The sequence below is a fragment of the Canis aureus genome, chromosome 33 (assembly GCF_053574225.1).
Source record: "Canis aureus isolate CA01 chromosome 33, VMU_Caureus_v.1.0, whole genome shotgun sequence".
Taxonomy (NCBI): domain Eukaryota; kingdom Metazoa; phylum Chordata; class Mammalia; order Carnivora; family Canidae; genus Canis; species Canis aureus.
The window spans coordinates 42708924-42734225 of record NC_135643.1 but is presented as its reverse complement, the minus strand read 5'-3'; positions in this window follow the sequence as shown (position 1 = coordinate 42734225).

Below are 25302 nucleotides of genomic sequence, written 5' to 3'. Positions count from 1 at the left end.
TATAATTAGAGTGTAGCTCGGGTATACCTCGCCTCGAAAAGTGTCTAGCAGACATCGACCTGCAAAGCATACACACTTCTGAGAGTTGAATTTATGCCTTGTACCTCGCACATGCTGACTGCAGGTACACTTTGCTCCTATCAGGCCTAGATTAGATTCATGACAGAAGTTTGTCAGAGGTTAGTGGAAGGTGCCGCCCACACAACTAGTGTCTCCAAGCCCAATCCAGAGATATGTGAGGAACTGCTCTCTTAGATTGGTGCTACTTACTAAGTTCCATACATGAGAAGCTAGTTGAACACAGTGTCCAAAGGGTACTCTCTTCTGAGACTTGAGCTCACCTCCAATCCCTTACAGTTCCACTCGGCCTTCAGATGGAATTTCGAACATCCTCACTAGACATGTTTGTCAGAAGCTCATAGAACACAAGGAGCTATCTGCAGGCTTCAATGCTTGTCTCTCAAGGTGAAGTAGAGCGGTATACATGGAACATCCTGACTTACAGTGGTGCTACGTTCTCAAGGCCATAACAATGCAGCTAGTAGAAAGCTGGCTTCGAGGCATGCTTCCTTTTGAGAGCTGAGCTCAGGGAAGGACCCTCCCTCATCCTGCCTGACTGTAGACGTAGCTGCTAACATCCTTGTGTTAGGTGCTGGGAGAGGTTGTGACAAAAGCATGTGGAAGCGTCAGGCCTGAACTCACGTGTATCTGAGTTGAATATAGCAATATCCAACGGTCTTCTTCGATCAGAGTATAGCTATGTTCTAAATCCCATGTATGAGGGGTTAGCAGAAATCTGCCTCCCAGGCATACACACTACTGAGAGTTGAGCTTATGATCTGTACCTCGACATCCTGCCTTCAGGTACACTTCACTTCTAAAAGGCCTAGTCTCGATGCGTGATGGAAGTGTTGTGAGAGGTAAGTGGAATGTCCCAGCACACTAGACTAGTGACACCAAGGTCAATCCAGGGATTTCGTAGTAATTCCTGTGTTAGACTGGTGCTACATGCTAAGTTCCATAGGTGAAAAGGTAGCTGAACGCCTTGTCCAAAAGGAAATTAGTTTTGAGAGTTGAGCTCACCCTCCTTCCTTCACGGTCTGATACTGCCTGCAGAATGAGTATCAAACATCTTCACCATAGACTTTTGTCAGAAGGTTGTGAGACGCAAGTGGAACAATGCAGACCTGGAAGTTTTCTCCAGGTGCAGTAGAGTGGTAATCTTGGAACCTCCTGAATTAGAATACTGCTACATTCTCACTGCCATAAGAATGCAGCTAGTTGAAAGCTGACTTCTAGGCATGCTTCCTTGTAAGAGCTGAGGTCAGGGCAGGACCGTCCCGCATCCTGACTGCATGTAGACATAGGTCCTAGCATCTTTATGTTAGGTGCTGGAAGAGGTTGTGTGACAAGCATGTGGAAGTGACAGGCCTGTACTCACGTGTATCTGAGTTCAATACAGCGATTTCCAACGTCCTTGTTCAAGTAGAGTATACCTCGGTTCAAGCTCCCATCAATAAGTGTCTAACAGACATCTGCCTGTAAAGCATACACACTTCTGAGAGTTGAACTTATGCCCTGTACCTCCCACATGCTGACTGCAGGTACACTTCGCTCCTATCAGGCCTAGGCTTGAATCGTGACTGAAGGATTGTGAGAGGTTAGTGGAAGGCGCCAGCCCACACGACTAGTGTCTCCAAGCCCCATCCAGAGATATGTGAGGAACTGCTCTCTAGGGTTGGTGCTACACACTAATTCCATACATGAGAAGTTAGTGGAATGCAGTGTCCAAAGGGTACTTTCTTCTGAGACTTGAGCTCACCCCCAGTCCCTCACAGTTCCACACGGCCTTCAGATGAAATTTCGAACATCCTCACTAGATGTGTTGTTCAGAAGCTCATAGGACAAAAGGAGCTAGCTGCAGGCTTCAATGCTTGTGTCTCTAGGTGCAGTAGAGCGGTATACATGGAACGTCCTGACTTACAATGTAGCTACATTCTCACAGCCATAAGAACGCAGCTAGTGGAAAGGTGCATTCGAGGCATGCTGCTGAGGATCAGAGCCACCCGTTCCAATTGAGGCCCAGTGGGGAATAGAGGAGCCATGTCCCGATGATGTCCAGGTAGGGACCAGAGTCACCAGGTCCAGATGAGGCCCAGGTGGGGAGCATATTCACTAGGTCCATGTGAGGCCCAGTTGAGGACCAGAGTCACCAGGTCTCGTTGAGGCCTAGAGGGGTACCAGAATCACCTGGTCCAGGTGACATCCAGATGGGGACCAGAGTCACCAGGTCAAGGTGAGGCCCAGAGGGATTCCAGAGTCATCATGTCCAGGTGAGGCTCAGGTGTGGAACAGCGTAACCGGGTACCAATGGTGCCGAGGTGAGGACCAGAGTCACCAGATCTCGGAGAGGCCCAGATAGGATCAGAGTCACCAGTTCCAGGTGAGGCCAAGAAGGAGTCCACAGCAATCAGGTCCAGGTGGGGAACAAAGTCACCAGGATAGGGTGAGGCCCAGTTGGGGACCACATTCACCAGGTCCAGGTGAGGCTCAGGTGGTGACCAGAGTCACCGGGTCCGGGTGAGGACCAGGTAAGGACCAGATTCACCAGGTCCAAGAGGCCCACGTGGGGACCTGAGTCACCAGGTATGGGTGAGGCCCAGGTGGCAACTCCACTCACCAGGACCAGGTGAGGCCAACCTGCAGGCCATAGTCACCAGATCCAGGTGAGGCCCTGGTGGGGACTGGAGTCACCAGGTAAATATGAGGCTAGAAGGACACCACAGTCACCAGGTCCAGGTGTGGTTCATGTGGGAACGAGAGTCACCAGGTCCAGGTGAGACCCAGGTGGGGACCACAGTCACCAGGTCCAGATTGAGACCTAGGTGGGGGGCCCAAAGTCATCAGTGCCAGGTGAGGCCAATGTGTGGAGCAAAGTTATCAGGTCCAGGTGAGTCCCTGGTGGGGAACAGAGTAACCATGTCCCATTGATGCCCAGGTGGGACCAGAGTCACAAGCTCCAGACGAGGCCTAAGTGAGGAGTAGATCACCAGGTCCTGTTGAGGCCCACTTGAGGACCAGAGTACCCAGCTCCTGGTGAGGCCCAGCGGAGGACCAGAGGAGGACCAGAGTCACCTGGTCCCGGTGATATCCAGGTGGGGACCAGAGTCACCACGTCAGGGTGAGGCCAAGAGGGGGACGAGAGTCACTAGGTCCAGATGAGGCCCCGATGTGGAACTGAGTAACCAGGTCCTATGATGCCCATGTGAGGAGCAGATTCACCAGGTCCAGGTGAGTTCCCTGTGGGAACCAGTCACCTCTTCCAGGTGAGGCCCCTGTGGGACCACAGTCACCAGGTCAGGGTGAGGTCCAGATGGTGACCAGAGTCACCAGGTCCACGGGAGGCCCAGGGATAGAAGAGAGTAACCAGGTCCCAATGATGCCCAGGTAAGGACCAGAGTCACCAGGTACAGGTGAGGCCCAAATATGGATCAGGGTCGTGTTGTTCCAGGTGAGGCCAAAGGAGACCACAGGAACGAGGTCCTGGAGAGCCCCATATGTGAACCAGAACCACCAGATCCAGGTGAGGCCCAGGTGGCAACAAGATTCACCAAGTCCAGGTGAGACCCAGGTCGTGACCTGAGTCACCAGGTCCAGGTGAGGTCCAGGTAAGGACCAGATTCACCAGGTACAAGTGAAGCCCAGGGGGAGACCAGAGTCACCAAGAAAGGGTGATGTCCAGAGGGGGAACCCGAGTAACCAGTTAAGTTTGAGGCCCAGAGTTGGACCAGAGTTCCCCGGTCAAAGTGAGGCCCAGGTGTGGAATAGAGTATCCAGGTCCCAATAATGCCTAGGTGAGGACCAGAGTCACTAGGCCCATGCAGGGCCCAGATGTGGATCAGAATCACCAGGTCCTGGTGAAGCATAGAAGGAGACCACAGTCACCAGTATCAGGTGGGCCCCATGTGGGAACCAGAGCCACTCTATCCAGCTGAGTCCCAGGTCCATGTGAGGCCCACGTGAGGACCAGATTCATCAGGTCGAATTGAGGCATAACTGGGGACAAGGGTCACCAGGTCTGGGTGAGGCCTAGGTGGGGAAAGATTCACCAGGTGTGAGTTAGGTCACAGTGGGGACGAGAGTCACCAGGTCCAGGTGAGGCCAAACTGAGGACCCGAGTTACCAGATCCAGGTGAGGTCCATGTTGGAAAGAGAGTCACCAGGTCCAGGAGAGGTCCAGGTGGGGACCAGAGTCACCAGATAGAGATGAGGGCCTGGTGAGGACCAGATCTACCAGGTATATGTGAGGCCCAGGTGGGGATCAGAGGCAACAGGTCCATGTGAGACCGGCTGGGGAACATGGTCAACAGGTGTACGTGAGGCCCAGGTGTGGAACACAGTAACCAGGTCCAGGTGAGTCCCAGGTGGTGACAACAGTCGCCAGGTCCAGGTGAGGCCCAGGTGGTGACCAGGATCACCAGGTACAGGGGAGGCCCTTGAAAGAACCAGAGTCAACAGTTCGAGGTGAGGCACAGGTGGCAACCAGAGTCAGCAGGTCCAAGTCAGGCCAAAGTGGGGTTCACAGTCACCAGGTCAGGGTGAGACCCAGAGGGGGACCAGAGTCACCCGGTCCAGGTGAGGTCCAGTTGTAGAACACAGTAACCGGGTCCCAATTATGCCCAGTGGAGGATCATGGTCAACAGGGCCAGGTGAGGCCCAGATGGGGATCAGAGTCACCAGGTCCAAGTGAGGCCCAGGTGGGGACCACAGTCACCAGATCCAGGGTAGTCTCAGGTGCAGAGCAGTATCACCAGGTCCAGATGAGGTGCAGGTGGCAACCACACTCACCATGTCCCTGTGAGGCCCTGGTGGGGACCAGAGTCACCAGGGACATTAGAAGCTAGAAACACTGCAGCCACCTGGTCCACATGAGGTCCATGTGGTAATGAGAGTCACCAGTTACAGGTGAGGCCGAGGTGGGGATCAGACTCACCCGGTCCAAGTGAGACCCAGGTGGGAACCAGAGTCACCATCCAGGTGTGGCCCAGGTGAAGACCAGAGTTAACAGGTCCAGGTGGGTCCCTGTAGGGAACAGTGTAACCATGTCCTGATGCTACCCAGGTGGGTACCAGAGACACCAGGTCCAGATGAGGCCCAGGTGGGGACCAGTGACATGAGGTCCAGGTGAGGTCCCGGTGGGAACCACAGTCACCAGGTCAGGTGAAGCCATGCTGAGGATCAGAATCACCAGTTCCAGGTGAGGCCTAGGTGGGGCCAGAGTCACCTGGTACAGAAGAGGCCAAAGTGAGGACCAGAGTTACCAGGTCCAGGTGAGTCCCAGTGGGGAATAGAGTAACCTTGTCCTGATGATTCCCAGGTAGTGACCAGAGTCACCAGGTCGAGATGAGGCCCAGGTGCGGAGCATATTCACTAGGTCCAGGTGAGGCCCAGTTGAGGACCAGAGTCACCAGGTCTGGTTTAGCCCTAGAGGGGTACCAGAATCACCTGGTCCAGGTGACATCCAGATGGGGACCAGAGTCATCAGGTCAGGGTGAGGCCCATAGGGGTTCCAGTCATCATGTCCAGGTGAGGCTCAGGTGTGGAACAGAGTAACCAGGTCCCAATGATGCCCAGGTGAGGACCAGAGTCACCAGATCTGGGTGAGGCGCAGATAGGATCAGAGTCACCAGTTTCAGGTGAGGCCAAGAAGGAGTCCACAGCAATCAGGTCCAGGTGGGGAACAAAGTCACTAGGACTGGGTGAGGCCCAGATGGGGACCAGATTCACCAGGTCCAGGTGAGGCCCATGTGGGGACCTGAGTCACCAGGTATGGGTGAGGCACAGGTGTCAACCCCACTCACCAGGTCCAGGTGAGGCCAACCTGCAGGCCATAGTCACCAGATCCAGGTGAGGCCCTGGTGGGGACCTGAGTCACCAGGTAAATATGAGGCTAGAAGGACACCACAGTCACCAGGTCCAGGTGTGGTTCATGTGGGAACGAGAGTCACCAGGTCCAGTTGAGATCCAGGTGGGGACCACAGTCACCAGGTCCTGATTGAGGCCTATGTGGGGGGCACAGTGTCATCAGGGCCAGGTGAGGCCAATGTGTGGATCAAAGTTATCGGGTCCAGGTGAGTCCCTGGTGGGGAACAGAGTAACCATGTCCCATTGATGCCCAGGTGGGAATAGAGTCACAAAGTCTAGATGAGGCCTAAGTGAGGAGTAGATTCACCAGGTCCTGTTGAGGCCCAGTTGAGGACCAGAGTCCCCAGCTCCTGGTGAGTTCCAGAGGGGGACCAGAGTCACCCGGTCCAGGTGATATCCAGGTGGGGACCAGAGTCACCACGTCAGGTTGAGGCCCAGAGGGGGACAAGAGTCACTAGATCCAGGTGAGGCCCTGATGTGGAACTGAGTAACCAGGTCCCATGATGCCCATGTGAGGACCAGATTCACCAGGTCCAGGTGAAGTCCCTGTGGGAACCAGTCATCTCATCGAGGTGAGGCCCAGGTGGGACCGCAGTCACCGGGTCAGGGTGAGTTCCAGAGAGTAACCAGAGTCACCAGGTCCAGGTGAGGCCCCAGTATAGAAGAGAGTAACCAGGTCCCAATGATGCCCAGGTTAGGACCAGAGTCACCAGGTCCAGGTAAGGCCCAGGTATAGAAGAGAGTAACCAGGTCCCAGTGATGCCCAGGTAAGGACCAGAGTCACTAGGTCCAGGTGAGGCCCAAATATGGATCAAAGTCGTTTTGTTCCAGGTGAGGCCAGAAGGCGACCACAGGAACCAGGTCCAGGAGAGCCCCATATGGGAACCAGAGTCTCCAGATCCACGTGAGGTCCAGGTGGGGACCACAGTCACAAGGTCCATGTGAGGCCCAGGTAGCAACAATATTCACCAAGTCTGAGGAGGGGCAAGACGGCTGAAGAGTAGGGTCCCCAAATCACCTGTCTCCACCAAATTACCTAGAAAACCTTCAAATCATCATGAAAATCTACGAATTCGGCCTGAGATTTAAAGAGAGACCAGCTGGAACGCTACAGTGAGAAGAGTTCATGCTTCTATCAAGGTAGGAAGACGGGGAAAAAGAAATAAAGAAACAAAAGGCCTCTGAGGGGGAGGGGCCTCGAGGAGCCGGGCTGAGGCCGGGCGAGTGTCCCCAGGACAGGAGAGCTCTGTCCCGGAGGAGCAGGAGCTGCACCAACCTTCCTGGTTTGAAAGGCGCCCGCAGGGAGTTAGAGCAGGACCCCAGGAGGTCGGGGATGCCCTCGGGCTCCCTGGGACATTAACAGACACCTGCCCCCACAGGAGAGTGTGCCAAGCTCCCTAAGGGCTGCAGTGCACACAGCGGGACCCGGAGCAGCTCGGAGGGGCTCAGGCAGCGGACACAGCCCAGGATCCAGCCTCCCCGGGACAGGCAGAGTCCGGGAGGGCCCTGGACAGGAAGGACGCTCCTGCCCCGAGCTGAGCAGCTCTCCAGGCCCTGCAGGCGGAGTGCTTCAGAGTTCCTGTGGGGGCTGAATCCAGGTTTCCAGAACTGGCCTCGCCACTGGGGTTGTTCCTCCAGGGGCCTCACGGGGTAAACAACCCCCACTGAGCACTGCACCAGGCAGGGGGCAGAGCAGCTCCCCCAAGTGCTAACACCTGAAAATCACAACAGGCCCCTTCCCCAGAAGTACTGCTAGAAGGACAAGTTCCAGGGGAAGTCAAGGGACTTAAAGTATACAGAATCAGAAGATACTCCTCCATGTTTTTTTTATTTCTGATTGCTTCGCCCTCCCCTATTCCCCCCTTTCTTTTTCTTTCTCTTTTTTTTTTAAATTTTTTATTTATCTATGATAGTCACACACACACAGAGAGAGAGAGAGAGGCAGAGACACAGGCAGAGGGAGAAGCAGGCTCCATGCACCAGAAGCCCGACGTGGGATTCGATCCAGGGTCTCCAGAATCGCGTCCTGGGCCAAAGGCAGGCGCTAAACCACTTCGCCACCCAGGGATCCCTCTTTCTTTCTCTTTTTATTCTCTATTTCCTTCTTTCTTCCTCTATTCTTTTTCATTTTTCTCTTTTCTTTCCTTCTTTCTCTCCTCTCTTTTTCTCCTTTTCCCAATACAATTTCTTTTTGGCCACTCTGCACTCAGAAAAATGACTAGAAGGAAAACCTCACCTCAAAAGAAAGAATCAGAAACAGTCGTCTCTCCCACAGAGTTACAAAATCTGGATAACAATTTAATGTCAGAAAGCAAATTCAGAAGCACTATTATACAGCTACTGGTGGCTCTAGAAAAAAGCATAAAGGACTCAAGAGACTTCATGACTGCAGAATTTTGATCCAATCAGGCCGAAATTAAAAATCAATTGAATGAGATTAAATCCAAACTAGAAGTCCTAATGATGAGGGTTAACGAGGTAGAAGAACGAGTGAGTGACATAGAAGACAAGTTGATGGTAAAGAGGGAAACTGAGGAAAAAGGAGACACACAATTAAAAGACCAGGAAGACAGATTAAGGGAAATAAACGACAGCCTGAGGAAGAAAAACCTACGTGTAATTGGGGTTCTCGAGGGCGCCAAAATGGACAGAGGGCCAGAATATGTATTTGAACAAATCATAGCTGAAAACTTTCCTAATCTGGAAAGGGAAACAGGCATTCAGATCCAGAAAATAGAGAGATCCCCCCCTAAAATCAATAAAAACCGTTCAACACCTCGACATGTAATAGTGAAGCTTGCGAATGCCAAAGATAAAGAGAAGATCCTTAAAGCAGCAAGAGACAAGAAATCCCTGACTTTTATGGGGAGGAGTATTAGGGTAACAGCAGACCTCTCCACAGAGACCTGGCAGGCCAGAAAGGGCTGGCAGGATATATTTAGGGTCCTCAATGAGAAGAACATGCAACCAAGAATACTTTATCCAGCAAGGCTCTCATTCAAAATAGGAGAGATAAAGAGCTTCCAAGACAGGCAGGAACTGAAAGAATATGTGACCTCCAAACCAGCTCTGCAAGAAATTTTAAGGGGGACTCTTAAAATTCCCCTTTAAGAAGAAATTCAGTGGAACAATCCACAAAAACAAGGGCTGAATAGATATCATGATGACACTAAACTCATATCTGTGGATAGTAACTCTGAACGTGAATGGGCTTAATGACCCCATCAAAAGGCGCAGGTTCAGACTGGATAAAAAATCAGGACCCATCTATTTGCTGTCTACAAGAGACTCATTTTAGACAGAAGGACACCTACAGCCTGAAAATAAAAGGTTGGAGAACCATTTACCATTCAAATGGTCCTCAAAAGAAAGCAGGGGTAGCCATCCTTATATCAGATAAACTAAAATTTACCCCGAAGACTGTAGTGAGAGATGAAAAGGGACACTATCTCATACTTAAAGTATCTATCCAACAAGAAGACTTAACAATCCTGAATATATATGCCCCTAATGTGGGAGCTGCCAAATATTTAAACCAATTAATAACCAAAGTGAAGAAATACTTAGATAATAATACACTCATACTTGGTGACTTCAATCTAGCTCTATCTACCCTCGATAGGTCTTCTAAGCACAACATCTCCAAAGAAACAAGAGCTTTAAATGATACACTGGACCAGATGGATTTCACAGAAATCTACAGAACTTTACATCCAAACTCAACTGAATACACATTCTTCTCAAGTGCACATGGAACTTTCTCCAAAATAGACCACATACTGGGTCACAAATCGGGTCTGAATCGATACCAAAAGATTGGGATCGTCCCCTGCATATTCTCAGAACATAATGCCTTGAAATTAGAACTAAATCACAAGAAGTATGGAAAGACCTCAAACATGTGGAGGTTAAGGACCATCCTGCTAAAAGATGAAAGGGTCAACCAGAAAATTAAGGAAGAATTAAAAAGATTCATGGAAACTAATGAGAATGAAGATACAACCATCCAAAATCTTTGGGATGCAGCAAAAGCAGTCCTAAGGGGGAAATACATCGCAATACAAGCATCCATTCAAAAACTGGAAAGAACTCAAGTACAAAAGCTAACCTTACACATAAAGGAGCTAGAGAAAAAACAGCAAATAGATCCTACACCCAAGAGAAGAAGGGAGTTAATAAAGATTTGAGCAGAACTCAAGGAAATCGAGACCAGAAGAACTGTGGAATAGATCAACAGAAGTAGGAGTTGGTTCTTTGAAAGAATTAATAAGATAGATAAACCATTAGCCAACCTTATTAAATAGAAGAGAGAGAAGACTCAAATTAATAAAATCATAAGTGAGAAAGGAGAGATCACTACCAACACCAAGGAAATACAAACGATTTTAAAAACATATTATGAACAGCTATATGCCAATAAATTAGGCAATCTAGAAGAAATGGACGCATTCCTGGAAAGCCACAAACTACCAAAACTGGAACAGGAAGCAATAGAAAACCTGAACAGGCCAATAACCACGGAGGAAATTGAAGCAGTCATCAAAAACCTCCCAAGACACAGGAGTCCAGGGCCAGATGGCTTCCCAGGGGAATTCTATCAAACATTTAAAGAAGAAATCATACCTATTCTACTAAAGATGTTTGGAAAGATAGAAAGAGATGGAGTGCTTCCAAATTCGTTTTATGATACCAGCATCACCTAAATTCCAAAACCAGACAAAGACCCCACCAAAAAGGAGAATTACAGACCAATATCCCTGATGAACATGGATGCAAAAATTCTCAACAAGATACTAGCCAATAGTATCCAACAGCACATTAAGAAAATTATTCACCACGACCAAGTAGGATTTATCCCCGGGACACAAGGCTGGTTCAACACTCATAAAACAATCAATGTGATTCATCATATCAGCAAGAGAAAAACCAAGAACCATATGATCCTTTCATTAGATGCAGAGAAAGCATTTGACAAAATAGAGCATCCATTCCTGATCAAAACTCTTCAGAGTGTAGGGATAGAGGGAACTTTCCTTGACATCTTAAAAGCCATCTACGAAAAGCCCACAGCAAATATCATTCTCAATGGGGAAGCACTGGGAGCCTTTCCCCTAAGATCAGGAACAAGACAGGGATATCCACTCTCACCACTGTTATTCAACATAGTATTGTAAGTCCTAGCCTCAGCAATCAAACAGAAAGACATTAAAGGCATTCAAATTGGCAAAGAAGAAGTCAAACTCTCCCTCTTCGCCGATGACATGATACTCTACATAGAACCCCCCCCCAAAAAAAGAAAACCCAAAAGCCTCCACCCCAAGATTGCTAGAACTCATACAGCAATTTGGTAGCATGACAGGATACAAAATCAATGCCCAGAAATCAATGGCATTTCTATACACTAACAATGAGGCTGAAGAAAGAGAAATTAAGGAGTCAATCCCATTTACAATTGCACCCAAAAGCATAAGATACCTAGGAATAAATCTCACCAAAGAGGTAAAAGATCTATACCCTAAAAACTATAGAACACTTCTGAAAGAAATTGAGGAAGACACAAAGAGATGGAAAAATATTCTATGCTCATGGATTGGCAGAATTAATATTGTGAAAATGTCAATGTTACCCAGGGCAATATACACGTTTAATGCAATCCCTATCAAAATACCATGGACTTTCTTCAGAGAGTTACAACAAATTATTTTAAGATTTGTGTGGAATCAGAAAAGACCCCGAATAGCCAGGGGAATTTTAAAAAAGAAAACCATATCTGGGGGCATCACAATGCCAGATTTCAGCTTGTACTACAAAGCTGTGGTCATCAAGACAGTGTGGTACTGGCACAAAAACACACATAGATCAATGGAACAGAATAGAGAACCCAGAAGTGGACCCTGAACTTTATGGTCAACTAATATTCGATAAAGGAGGAAAGACTATCCTTTGGAAGAAAGACAGTCTCTTCAATAAATGGCGCTGGGAAAATTGGACATCCATATGCAGAAGATTGAAACTAGACCACTCTCTTTCACCATACACAAAGATAAACTCAAAATGGATGAAAGATCTAAATGTGAGACAAGAGTCCATCAAAATCCTAGAGGAGAACACAGGCAACACCCTTTATGAACTTGGCCACAGTAACTTCTTGCAAGATACATCCACGAAGGCAAAAGAAACAAAAGGAAAAATGAACTATTGGGACTTCATCAAGATAAGAAGCTATTGCACAGCAAAGGATACAGTCAAAAAACTAAAAGACAACCTACAGAATGGGAGAAGGTATTTGCAAATGACGTATTAGATAAAGGGCTAGTTTCCAAGATATATAAAGAACTTCTTAAACTCAACACCAAAGAAACAAACAATCCAATCATGAAATGGGCAAAAGACATGAACAGAAATCTCACAGAGGAAGACATAGACATGGCCAACATGCACATGAGAAAATGTTCTGCATCACTTGCCATCAGCGAAATACAAATCAAAACCACAATGAGATACCACCTCACACCAGTGAGAATGGGGAAAATTAACAAGGAAGGAAACCACAAGTGTTGGAGAGGCTGCAGAGAAAAGGGAACCCTCTTACACTGTTGGTGGGAATGTGAACTGGTGCAGCCACTCTGGAAAACGGTGTGGAGGTTCCTCAAAGAGTTAAAAATAGTCCTGCCCTACGACCCAGTAATTGCACTTTTGGAGATTTACCCCAACGATTCAGATGCAATGAACATGGGACACCTGCACCCCGCTGTTTATAGCAGCAATGTCCACAATAGCCAAACTGTGGAAGGAGCCTCGGTGTCCATTGAAAGATGAATGGATAAAGAAGATGTGGTTTATATATACAATGGAATATTAGCCATTAGAAACGACAAATACCCACCATTTGCTTCAACGTGGATGGAACTGGAGGGTATTATGCTGAGTGAAGTAAGTCAATCGGAGAAGGACAAACAGTGTATGTTCTCACTCATTTGGGGAATATAAATAAAAGTGAAAGGGAATATAAGGGAAGGGAGAAGAAATGTGTGGGAAATATCAGAAAGGGAGACAGAACATAAAGACTCTTAATCCGGGGAAACAAACTAGGGTTGGTGGAAGGGGAGGAGGGCGGGGGGTGTGGGTGAGTGGGTGACGGGCACTGAGGGGGATACTTGACGGGATGAGAACTGGGTGTTATTCTATATGTTGGTAAATTGAACACCAATAAAAATTATTTTATTAAAAAAAAAGATTCAACATGTCCAAGTGAGACCCAGGTGGTGACCAGAGTCACCAGGTCCAGGTGAGGTCCAGGTAATGACCAGATTCACCAGGTCCAAGTGAAACATAGGGAGGGACCAGAGTCACCAGGTAAGGGTGAGGCCCGGAAGGGGACGAGAGTCACTAGGTCCAGGTGAGGCCCCGAAGTGGAAGTGAGTAACCAGGTCCCATGATGCCCATGTGTGGACCAGATTCACCAGGTCCAGGTGAGGTCCCTGTGGGAACCAGTCACCTTGCTGAGGTGAGGCCCAGGTGGGAGCACAGTCACCAGGTCAGGGTGAGGTCCAGAGGGTGACCAGAGTCACCAGGTCCAGGTGAGGCCCAGGTATAGAAGACAGTAACCAGGTCCAATGACACCCAGGTAAGTATCAGAGTCACCAGGTCCAGGTGAGGCCCAAATATGGATCAGAGTCGTTTTGTTCCAGGTGAGGCCAGAAGGAGACCACAGGAACCAGGTCCTAGAGAGCCCATATGGGAACCAGAGCCACCAGATCCATGTGAGGTCCCGGGGGGGGACCACAGTCACAAGGTTCAGGTGAGGCCCAGGTGGCAACAAGATTCACCAAGTCCAGTTGAGACCCAGGTGGTGACCAGAGTCACCAGGTCCAGGTGAGGACCAGGTAAGGACCAGATTCACCAGGTCCAAGTGAAGCCCTCGGGGGGACCAGAGTCACCAGGTAAGGGTGAGGCCCACAGGGGGAACCAGAGTAACCAGTTTAGTTTGAGGCCCAGAGTGGGACCAGAGGTCCCCGGTCAAAGTGAGGCCCAGGTGTGGAATAGAGTATCCAGGTCCCAATGATGCCTAGGTGGGGACCAGAGTCACTAGGGCCATGCAAGGCCCAGATGGGGATCAGAATCACCACGTCCTGGTAAGGCCTAGAAGGAGACCACAGTCACCAGTATCAGCTTAGCCCCATGTGGGAACCAGAGCAAGTGTATCCAGCTGAGTCCCAGGTCCATGTGAGGCCTACGTGACGACCAGATTCATCAGGTCGAATTGAGGCATAGCTGGGGACAAGAGTCACCAGGTCTGGGTGAAGCCTAGGTGGGGACAAGATTCACCAGGTCTGAGTTAGGTCAAAGTGGGGATGAGAGTCACCAGGTCCAGGTGAGGTCCATGTTGGAAAGAGTGTCACCAGGTCCAGGAGAGGTCCAGGTGGGGACCAGAGTCACCATATCCAGGTGAAGCCCAGGTGGGGACCAGAGTCACCAGGTCCAGATGAGGCCCAGGTGAGGACCAGAGTTACCAGGTACACATAAGGCCCAGGTGGGGACCAGAGGCAACAGGTCCATGTGAGACCAGCTGGGGACCATGGTCAACAGGTGTACATGAGGCGCAGGTGTGGAACACAGTAACCAGGTCCAGGTGAATCCCAGGTGGTGACAACAGTCACCACATCCAGGTGAGGCCCAGGTGGGGACCAGGATCACCAGGTACAGGGGAGGCCCTTGAAAGAACCAGAGTCAACAGTTCGAGGTGAGGCGCAGGTGGCAACCAGAGTCAGGAGGACCACGTCAGGCCAAAGTGGGGTTCACAGTCACCAGGTCAGGGTGAGACCCAGAGGGGGACCAGAGTCACCTGGTCCAGGTGAGGTCCAGTTGTGGAACACAGTAACCGGGTCCCAATTATGCCCAGTGGAGGACCATGGTCAACAGGGCCAGGTGAGGCCCAGATGGGGATCAGAGTCACCAGGTCCAAGTGAGGCCCAGGTGGGGACCACAGTCACCAGATCCAGGGTAGTCTCAGGTGCAGACCAGAATCACCAGGTCCAGGTGAGTCCCAGTGGGGAATAGAGTAACCATGTCCTGATGATGCCCAGGTAGGGACCAGAGTCACTAGGTCCAGATAAAGCCCAGTTGGGGAGAATATTCACTAGTTCCAGCGGAGGCCCAGTTGAGGACCAGAGTCACCAGGTCTGGTTGAGGCCTAGAGGGGTACCAGAATCACCTGGTCCAGGTGACAACCAGATGGGGACCAGAGTCACCAGGTCAGGGTGAGGCCCAGGTTCAAGAGTCATCATGTCCAGGTGAGGCTTAGGTGTGGACAGAGTAACCAGGTCCCAATGATGCCCAGGTGAGGACCAGAGTCACCAGATCTGGGTGAGGCCCAGGTAGGATCATAGTCACCAGTTGCAGGTGAGGCCAAGAAGGAGTCCACAGCAATTAGGTCCAGGTGGGGAACAAAGTCACCAGGACTGGGTGAGGCCCAGATGGGGACCAGATTCACCAGGTCCGAGAGGCCTATGTGGTGACTAGAGTACCAGGTCTGGGTGAGGACCAGGTAAGGACCAGATTCACCAGGTCCAAGTGAGTCCCACGTGGGGACCTGAGTCACCAGGTATGGGTGAGGCGCAGGTGGCAACCCCACTCACCAGGTCCAGGTGAGGCCAACCTGCAGGCCAGGGCACCAGATCCAGGTGAGGCCCTGGTGAGGACCGGAGTCACCAGGTAAATATGAGGCTAGAAGGACACCACAGACACCAGGTCCAGGTGTGGTTCATGTGGGAACGAGAGTCACCAGGTCCAGGTGAGACCCAGGTGGGGACCACAGTCACCAGGTCCAGATTGAGGCCTAAGTGGGGGGCCCAGAGTCATCAGGGCCAGGTGAGGCCAAAGTGTGGAGCAAAGTTATTGGGTCCAGGTGAGTCCCAGGTGGGGAACAGAGTAACCATGTCCCATTGATGCCCAGGTGGGACCAGAGTCACAAGGTCCAGACGAGGCCTAAGTGAGGAGTAGATTCACCAGGTCCTGTTGAGGCCCAGTTGAGGACCAGAGTCCCCAGCTCCGGGTGAGGCCCAGATGGGGACCAGACTCTCTCCGTCCAGGTGATATACAGGTGGTAACCAGGGTCACCACGTCAGGATGAGGCCCAGAGCGGTACGAGAGTCACCAGGTCCAGGTGAGGCCCAGGTATAGAAGAGAGAAACCAGGTCCCAGTGATGCCCAGGTAAGGACGAGTGTCACCAGGTCCAGGTGAGGCCCAAATATGGATCATAGTCATATTATTAAAGGTGAGGCCAGAAGGAGACCACAGGAACCAGGTCCAGGAGAGCCCCATATGGGAACCAAGGCCACCAAATCCAGGTGAGGTCCAGGTGGGGACCACAGTCACAAGGTCCAGGTGAGGCCCAGGTGGCAACAAGATTCACCAAGTCCAGGTGAGACCCAGGTGGTGACCAGAGTCACCAGGTCCATGTGAGGACCAGGTAAGGACCAGATTCACCAGGTCCAAGTGAAGCCCATGGGGGGACCAGAGTCACCAGGTAAGGGTGAGGCCCAGAGGGGGAACCAGAGTAACCAGTTTAGATTGAGGCCCAGAGTGGGACCAGAGGTCCCCGGTCAAAGTGAGGCCCAGGTGTGGAATAGAGTATCCATGTCGCAATGATGCCTAGGTGGGGACCAGAGTCACTAGGGCCAAGCAAGGCCCAGAGGGGATCAGAATCACCAGGTCCTGGTGAGGCATAGAAGGAGACCACAGTCACCAGAATCAGGTGAGCCCCATGTGAGAACCAGAGCCACTCTATCCAGATGAGTCCCAGGTCCATGTGAGGCCCACGTGAGGACCAGATTCATCAGGTCGAATTGAGGCATAACTGGGGACAAGAGTCACCAGGTCTGGGTGAGGCCTAGGTGGGGACAAGATTCACCAGGTCTGAGTTAGGTCAAAGTGGGGACGATAGTCACCAAGTCCAGTGAGGCCAATCTGAGGACCAGTTACCAGATCCAGGTGAGGTCCATGTTGGAAAGAGAGTCACCAGGTCCAGGAGAGGTCCAGGTGGGTGCCAGAGTCACCAGATCCAGGTGGAGCCCAGGTGGGGACCAGAGTCACCAGGTCCAGATGAGGCCCAGGTGTGGACCAGAGTTACCAGGTACACGTGAGGTCCAGGTGGGGAACAGAGGCAACAGGTCCATGTGAGGCCTGCTGGGGACCATGGTCAACAGTTCTATGTAAGGCCCAGTTGTGGAACACAGTAACCAGGTCCAGGTGAGTCCCAGGTGGTGACAACAGTCACCAGCTCCAGGTGAGACCCAGATGGGATCCAGGATCACCAGGTACAGGGGAGGCCCTTGAAAGAACCAGAGTCAACAGTTCGAGGTGAGGCACAATGGCAACCAGAGTCAGCAGGTCCAAGTCAGGCCAAAGTGGGGTTCACAGTCACTAGGGAAGGGTGAGACCCAGAGGGGGACCAGAGTCACCTGGTCCAGGTGAGGTCCAGTTGTGGAACACAGTAACCGGGTCCCAATTATGCCCAGTGGAGGACCATGGTCAACAGGGCCAGGTGAGGCCCAGATGGGGATCAGAATAACCAGATCCAAGTGAAGCCCAGGTGGGGACCACACTCACCGGATCCAGAGTAGACTCAGGTGTAGACCAGAATCACCAGGTCCATATGAGTCCCAGGTGGGGAGCATGATCACTACATCCAGGTGAGGCCCAGTTGAGTACCAGAGTTTCCAGGACTGGTTGAGGCCTAGGGGGGTACCAGAATCACCTGGTTAGGTGACATCCACATGGGGACCAGAGTCATCAGGTCAGGGTGAGGCCCAGAGAGGTTCCAGATCATCATGTCCAGGTGAGGCTCAGGTGTGGAACAGAGTAACCAGGTCCCAATGATGCCCAGGTGAGGACCAGAGTCACCAGATCTGGGTGAGGCCCAGATACGATCAGAGTCACCACTTCCAGGTGAGGCCAAGAAGGAGTCCACAGCAATCATGTACAGGTGGAGAACAAAGTCACCAGGACTGGGTGAGGCCAAGATGGGGACCAGATTCACCAGGTTCAGGTGAGGCCCAGGTGGTGACCAAAATCACCAGGTCCGGGCGAGGACCAGGTAAGGACCAGATTCACCAGGTGCATGTGAGGCCCACGTGGGGACTTGAGTCACCAGGCATGGGTGAGGGGCAGGTGGCAACCCCACTCACCAGGTCCAGGTGAGGCCAACCTTCAGGCCAGAGTCACCAGATCCAGGGGAGGCCCTGGTGGGGACCGGAGTCCCCAGGTAAATGTGAGGCTAGAAGGACACCACAGTCACCAGGTCCAGGTGTGGTTCATGTGGGAACGAGAGTCACCAGGTCCAGGTGAGATCCAGGTGGGGACCACAGTCACCAGGTCCAGATTGAGGCCTAGGTGGGGGGCCCAGAGTCATCAGGGCCAGGTGAGGCCAAAATGTGGAGCAAAGTTATCAGGTCCAGGTGAGTCCCAGGTGGGAACCAGTCACCTCGTCCAGGTGAGGCCCACAAGTGTAGTGCCTCCAAGCTCAATCCCTCGATTTCCTAGTAGTTCCTGTCTTAGACTGGTGCTACTTAATAAGTTCCATACTAGCTAATAGAACCCTGCATCCAATAGCAACTTACATTAGAGAGTTGGGCTCACACCCAGTCCTTCACAGTTCCACACTGCCTGCAGAATGTCCTTCCAACGTCTTCACCAGAGATGCTTGTCAGAAGCTTGTGAGACGCAAGTGGAATAATGCAGGCCTGGAAGGTGTCTTCAGGTGGAATAGAGTGGTATTCTTGGAACCTCCTGAGTTAGAATACTGCTGCGTTCTCAGGGCCAGAAGAATGCAGCTAGTTGAAAGCTGGCTTCTAGACATGCTTCCTTGTGAGAGTTGAGGTGAGGGCAGGACCCTCCCGCAACCTGACTGCCTGTAGACATAAGTCCTAACATCTTTATGTTAGGTGCTGGAAGAGGTTGTGAAAAGCATGTAGACGTTTCAGGCTTGTAGTCACGTGTAACTGAGTTTAATCCAGCGATTTCCAACAGCTTTGTTCAATTAAAGTGTAGCTAGGTTCTAACTCCCATAAAAGAGTGGCTAGCAGACAGCTGCCTACAAAGCATACACGCTTCTCAGAGTTGAGCTTATGGCCTGTACCTCCCACATGCTGACCGGCTGTATGCTTCACTTCCAAAGGATTTCATTCGATACGGGATGCAAGTTTTGCGAGAGGCAAGTGTCTCTTAGTTCAATCCAGTGACTTCCTAGGAATTCCTCCCTCAGATGGGAGCTACATACTAACTTCCAAACCTGAGTACCTAGCTGATATCTCTCTCTCTGGGGAATTTCCTTCTGTGAGATGAGCTGACACGTGGTCCTTCCCAGTTCAACACTGCCTGCAGATGCAGTTACGAACGTACTCACTAGACATGTTTTCGGAAGCTCATGGGTCGCAAGGGCCAGCTGCAGGCTTCAATGGTTGTGTCTCCAGGTGCATTAGAGCGGTATTCATTGTAAGTGTACAGCCTTACAATGCTGCTACGTTCACAAGGCCATAAGAACGAGCTAGTAGATAGGTGGCTTCTAGGCATGCTTCCTTTTGAGAGCTAAGCTCAGGGCAGGACCCTCCCTCATCCTGCCTGCCCGTAGACGTAACTGCTAATATGCTTATGTTAGGTGCTGGGAGAGGGTGGCCAAATGCATGTGGAAGTCTCAGGCCTGTACTCACGATCATCTGAGTTGAATACAGCGATTTCAAACGGCCTTCTTCAAAGAGTGTAGCTAGTTTCTAACATGTACGAGTGGGTAGCAGACATCTGCCTCCCAGGTGTACACACTTTTGAGAGTTGAACTTATGGCCTGTACTTCTCACATCCTACATTTCGCTGCTAACAGGCCTAGGCTCAAGGCGTGACTGAAGGGATGTGAGAAGTAAGTGGAAAGTCCCGGCACACAAGACTAGTGCCTCCAAGCTCAATCCATAGATTTCCTAGTAATTCCTGTCTTAGAAAGGTGCTACCTACTTAGTTACATACATGAGAAGCTAGCTGAACACCGAGTCCAAAAGCATCTCTCTTCTGAGAGTTGAGCTCACACCCAGTCCCTCACAGTTCCACACTGCCTGTAGAATGAGTTTTGAACATCTTCACCAGAGACGTTTGTCAGAAGCTTGTCAGACAAAAGTGGAATAATGCAGGCCCAGGAGGTGTCTCTAGGTGCAGTAGAGTGGTGTTCTTCGAACCTCCTGAGTTAGAAGACTGCTTTGGTCTCACGGCCATTAGAACGCAGCTAGTTGAAAGCTGGCTTCTAGGCATGCTCTCTTGTGAGAGCTGAGCTCAGGGCAGGACCCTCCCGCATCCTGCCTGCCCATAGTCATAGCTACTAACATCCTTAAGTGAGGTGCTGGGAGAGGTTGGAGAAATGAAAATGAAAGTGTCAGGACTGTACTCACGTGTTCTGAGTTCAATACAGGGATTGCCAACGTCCTTGTTCAATTAGAGTGCAACTCGGGTATACCTCGCCTCCATAAGTGTCTGGCAGACATCGACCTGCAAAGCACACACTTCTGAGAGTTGAGCTTATGGCCTGTACCTCCTCCATCCTGACTGCCTGTACGTTTCGCTTCTACAGCATTTCGTTGTATGCGGTAGAGTAGTGGAGTGAGAACCAAGTGTCTGCCTTGTCAATTTCGTGCCTAGAGGACAGCTGCCTCCAAGGCATGAACACTCCCATGGATTGAGCTTAGGACTTGAACCTCCAAATGCTGACCTCCTGTACACTTTGCTTCCAAACGATTTTTTTCAATACGGGACGCAAGTTTTGTGAGAGTCAAATGTGTCTTAGTTCAATCCACAACTTCTGAGGAATTCCTCCCTCAGATGAGAGCTACATACTAATTTCCAAACCCGATTACCTAGCTGAAAGTTCTCTCTCTGGGGAACTTCCCTCTCGGAGGTGAGCTGAAACGAGGTCCTTCCAGTTCCTCAATGCCTGTAGATACAGTTACGAACATCCTCACTAAACATGTTTGTCAGAAGCTCATGGGACACAAGGGGCAAGCTGCAGGCTTCAAGGTTGTGTCTCCAGGTGCAGTAAAGTGGTATTCATGGAACATCCAGAATTACAATGATGCCACTTTCCCATGGCATCAGAACGCAGTTAGTAGAAAGCTGGCTTCGAGGCATGCCTCGTTTTGAAAGCTGAGCTCAGAGCAGGACCCTCCCGCATCCTGCCTGCTCGTAGTCGTAGCTGCTAACATCCTTATGTTAGGTGTTGGGAGAGGTTGGAGAAATGCAAGTGGAAGTGTCAGGACTATACTCACGTGCATCTGACTTCAATACAGCGATTGCCACGTCCTTGTTCAATTAGAGTGTAGCTCAGGTATACCTCGCCTCGATAAGTGTCTAGCAGACATCGGCCTGCAAAGCATACACACTTCTGAGAGTTGAGCTTATGGCCTGTACCTCCCCCATCCTGACTGCCTGTATGTTCCGCTTCCACAGCATTTCGTTGTATGCGGGAGAGTAGCAGAGTGAGAACCAAGTGTCTGCCTTGTCAATTTTGCACCTAGTGGACAGCTGCCTCCAAGGCATGCACACTCCTTTGGATTGAGCTTAGGACTTGAACCCTCCACATGCTGACCGCCTGTATGCTTCGCTTCCAAATGATTTCGTTCGATATGGGACGCAAGTTTTGAGAGGCAAATGTGTCTTAGTTCAATCCAGCAACCTCTGAGGAAGTCCTCCCTCAGATGGGAGCTCCATACTAACTTCCAAACCTGAGTACCTAGCTGAAAGCTCTCTCTGGGGAACTTTCCTCTCGGAGATGAGCTGAAACGTGGTCCTTCCCAGTTCCACACTGCCTGCAGATACAGTTACGAACATCCTCACTAGACATGTTTTTCGAAGCTCGTGGGATGCAAGAGGCAACCTGCAGGCTTCAAGGTTGTGTCTCCAGGTGCAGTAAAGCGGTATTCATGGAACATCCTGAATTACAATGCTGCTACGTTCTCATGGCCATCAGAATGCAGTTAGTAGAAAGCTGGCTTCGAATCATGCCTCCTTTGAAAAGCTGAGCTCAGGGCAGGAACCTCCCACATCCTGCTTGCCCGTAGTCATAGCTGCTAATATCCTTATGTTAGGTGCTGGGAGACAGCGGCGAAATGCATGAGGAAGTGTCAGGCCTGTACTCACGATTATCTGAGTTGAATACAGCGACTTCAAATGGCCTTCTTCAAAGAGTGTAGCTAGTTTCTAACTCCCATGTACGAGTGGGTAGCAGACATTTGCCTCCCAGGCGTACACACTTTTGAGACTTGAGCTTATGGCCTGTACTTCCCACATCCTGCCTGCAGGTACACTTCGCTGCTAACAGGCAGGCTCGAGGCGAGACTGAAGGGAAGTGAGAAGTAACTGGAAAGTCCCGGCACATAAGACTAGTGTCTCCAAGCTCAATCCATCGATTTCCTAGTAATTCCTGTCTTAGACAGGTGCTACCTACTTAGTTCCATACGTGAGAAGCTAGCTGTACCCTGGGTGCAAAAGCATCTCTCTTCCGAGAGTTGAGCTCACACCCAGTCCCTCACAGTTCCACACTGCCTGCAGAATGAGTTTTGAACAACTTCACCAGAGACGTTTGTCAGAAGCTTGTGAGACGCAAGTGGAATAATGCAGGCCTGGAAGGTGTCTCCAGGTGCAGTAGAGTGGTATTCTTCGAACCTCCTGAGTTAGAAGACTGCTATTGTCTCACAGCCATTAGAACGTAGCTAGTTGAAAGCTGGCTTCTAGGCATGCTCTCTTGTGAGAGCTGAGCTCAGGGCAGGACCCTCCCACATCCTGCCTGCCCATAGTCATAGCTGCTAACATCCTTAAGTGAAGTGCTGGGAGAGGTTGGAGAAATGCAAATGGAAGTGTCAGGACTGTACTCACGTGTATTAAGTTCAATACAGGGATTGCTAACGTCCTTGTTCAATTAGAGTGTAGCTCGTGTATACCTCGCCTCGATAAGTGTCTAGCAGACATCGGACTGCAAAGTATACACACTTCTGAGAGTTGAGCTTATGGCCTGTACCTCCCCCATCCTGACTGCCTGTACGTTTCGCTTCCACAGCATTTCGTTGTATGCCGAAGAGTAGGGGCGAGAAAAGCAAGTATCTGCCTTGTCAATTTCGGGCCTAGCGGACAGCTGCCTCCAAGTCATGCACACTCCTTTTGATTGAGCTTAGGACTTGAACATCCCACATGCAGACCGCCTGTACGCTTCGCTTGAAAAGGATTTCGTTCGATACGGGACGTGTTTTGCGAGAGGCAAATGTGTCTCCGGGCCTCGTCTCCGGGCCTCTGTGGTCTGACAACTTGGTGGCAGCGAGTGGTCTTTGTAAGGTCTGGGAATGGGATGTGGCACTGATTGTCAGGTGCACATCTGCCTGGTAGGTGCACCTGCGGGGATCAGTGACGGGGTGGGCATCAGCACCTCTGGCCTCCAGCGGGCAGTGCTGTGCTGCTCCCTAAGACTGGGGCTGATGGGGGGAGCCCGGTGGGGACGCTGGGTCCTCTGGCTCTGGTGCTGAGGATTCCACCCCGTAGTCTGCACGCTCATCACAGAAGAGCCGCCAAGCCCCCGGGTCTCTGCCGCTTCTCTCAGAACCCTGCTTTCACTCTGCCCGTGTCCAAGTTTCTTTTGGTTTTGTTTTTATCTCAGACTGTTGTGCCCATGATTGCGAATATGAGAAACCACCAAGAAGCCGATTCCAATGCAAACACACGAGGGATTATTTACAAGCTTGATCTTGTGTCCAAGTATACCCAATACAGCAGAGCAGGGACTTGGACCCCGAGGTGGGTTTTAGCTTAGTTTTAAGGGCTGGTCTGGGGACCTCCAGAAGGGCTGGAGCAATTCCTCTATTCTGTTTACATTTTGATATGGGGCCTTCATGGGCATTGATCCCTGTTCTCATTCTAATAGGGGCTTCCTGCCCTTGGCCTGGGCTCAGTTTTGATTCAATTGTGGAGCTTTCTAGGACATTAAGCTGTTAACAGCAAAGGTTCCACACCTGGAAGGGGGACGTCACACTGTCCCTATTTGCTGAAGACGCAGTACTAGAAACAGGGAACTGGGGAACTTCCCTCTCAGAGATGAGCTCAAACGTGGTCCTCCCCAGTTCCACACTGCCTGCAGATACGGTTATAACATCCTCACTAGACATGTTGTCAGAAGCTCATGGGACGCAAGGGGCCAGCTGCAGGCTGCAAGGTTGTGTCTCCAGGTGCAGTAAAGCGGTGTTCATGGAACATCCTGAATTACAATGCTGCCACGTTCTCATAGCCATCAGAACGCAGTTAGTAGAAAGCTGGCTTCGAAGCATGCCTCCTTTTGAAAGCTGAGCTCAGGGCAGGACCCTCCCGCATCCTGCCTGCCCGTAGTCGTTGCTGCTAACTTCCTTATGTTAGGTGCTGGCAGAGGTTTGAGAAATGCAAGTGGAAGTGTCAGGACTGTACTGACGTGTATCTGAGTTCAATTCAGCGATTGCCAACATACTGAACAATACGTTCCACCAAAATCTGTTAGAACTAAGGAGTGAGTTCAGTAAAGTCACGGGACACAAACTGACCCTACAGATCAGAATAGCCTTGGTGTGTCCTGACAATGAGCACTCAGGAAGGAAAAGAAGGACATGACGCCATTCTCAGGAGCATCAAGGACAATAAATAATGAGACTGAACCAAAGGAGCACAAGACTTGTGCACTGAGCCATACCAGGCTCTGGGAGGCCGGCCTGGGCTCGTGGGGTGGGAGCCTCATCTTGTGAAAATGTGCGCAGTTCCTGTAGCCACCCTCAGTTTCAATGTCATTCCTATCAAAATCATGGTGGCAGATCTTAGAAATAGGAAAAAAAAATTGCATAACATCCAACCCCCACAACAAATGACCCCGGACAGCAAATCAGTATTGGAGAAGCATGACAGAGTGGGACCCAGCACTTTCCTATTTCAAAAGATGTCACAGAGACACAGGATAAAGCAGTGTGGTTCTCGGGCCCCGGCTGGCTCCGTCGGTTAAGCATCTGACTTCTGACCTCACCTCCGGTCCTGATCTCAGGGGTCGTGAGTTCTAGCCCTGTGCTGGGCCATGGACGAGGCGTGGAGCCTACTTAGACAAGCCAGACCCATGGGGGGGGGGTCCCGGCATAAGCTGAATGAGCAAAACAGAGAGTCCAGAAGGAAATGTGCTCTGATACAACTGATTTTTTTAACTTAATTTAAACCCAATTAATTAACGTATAGTGTATTATACTTTCAGAGGAAGAATTCAGGGATTCACCAGTTGGAGATAACAGTTGTGCTCGTGACATCACATGACCTCCTTCATGCCGGTCCCCTGTTATCCGCCCCCTCCA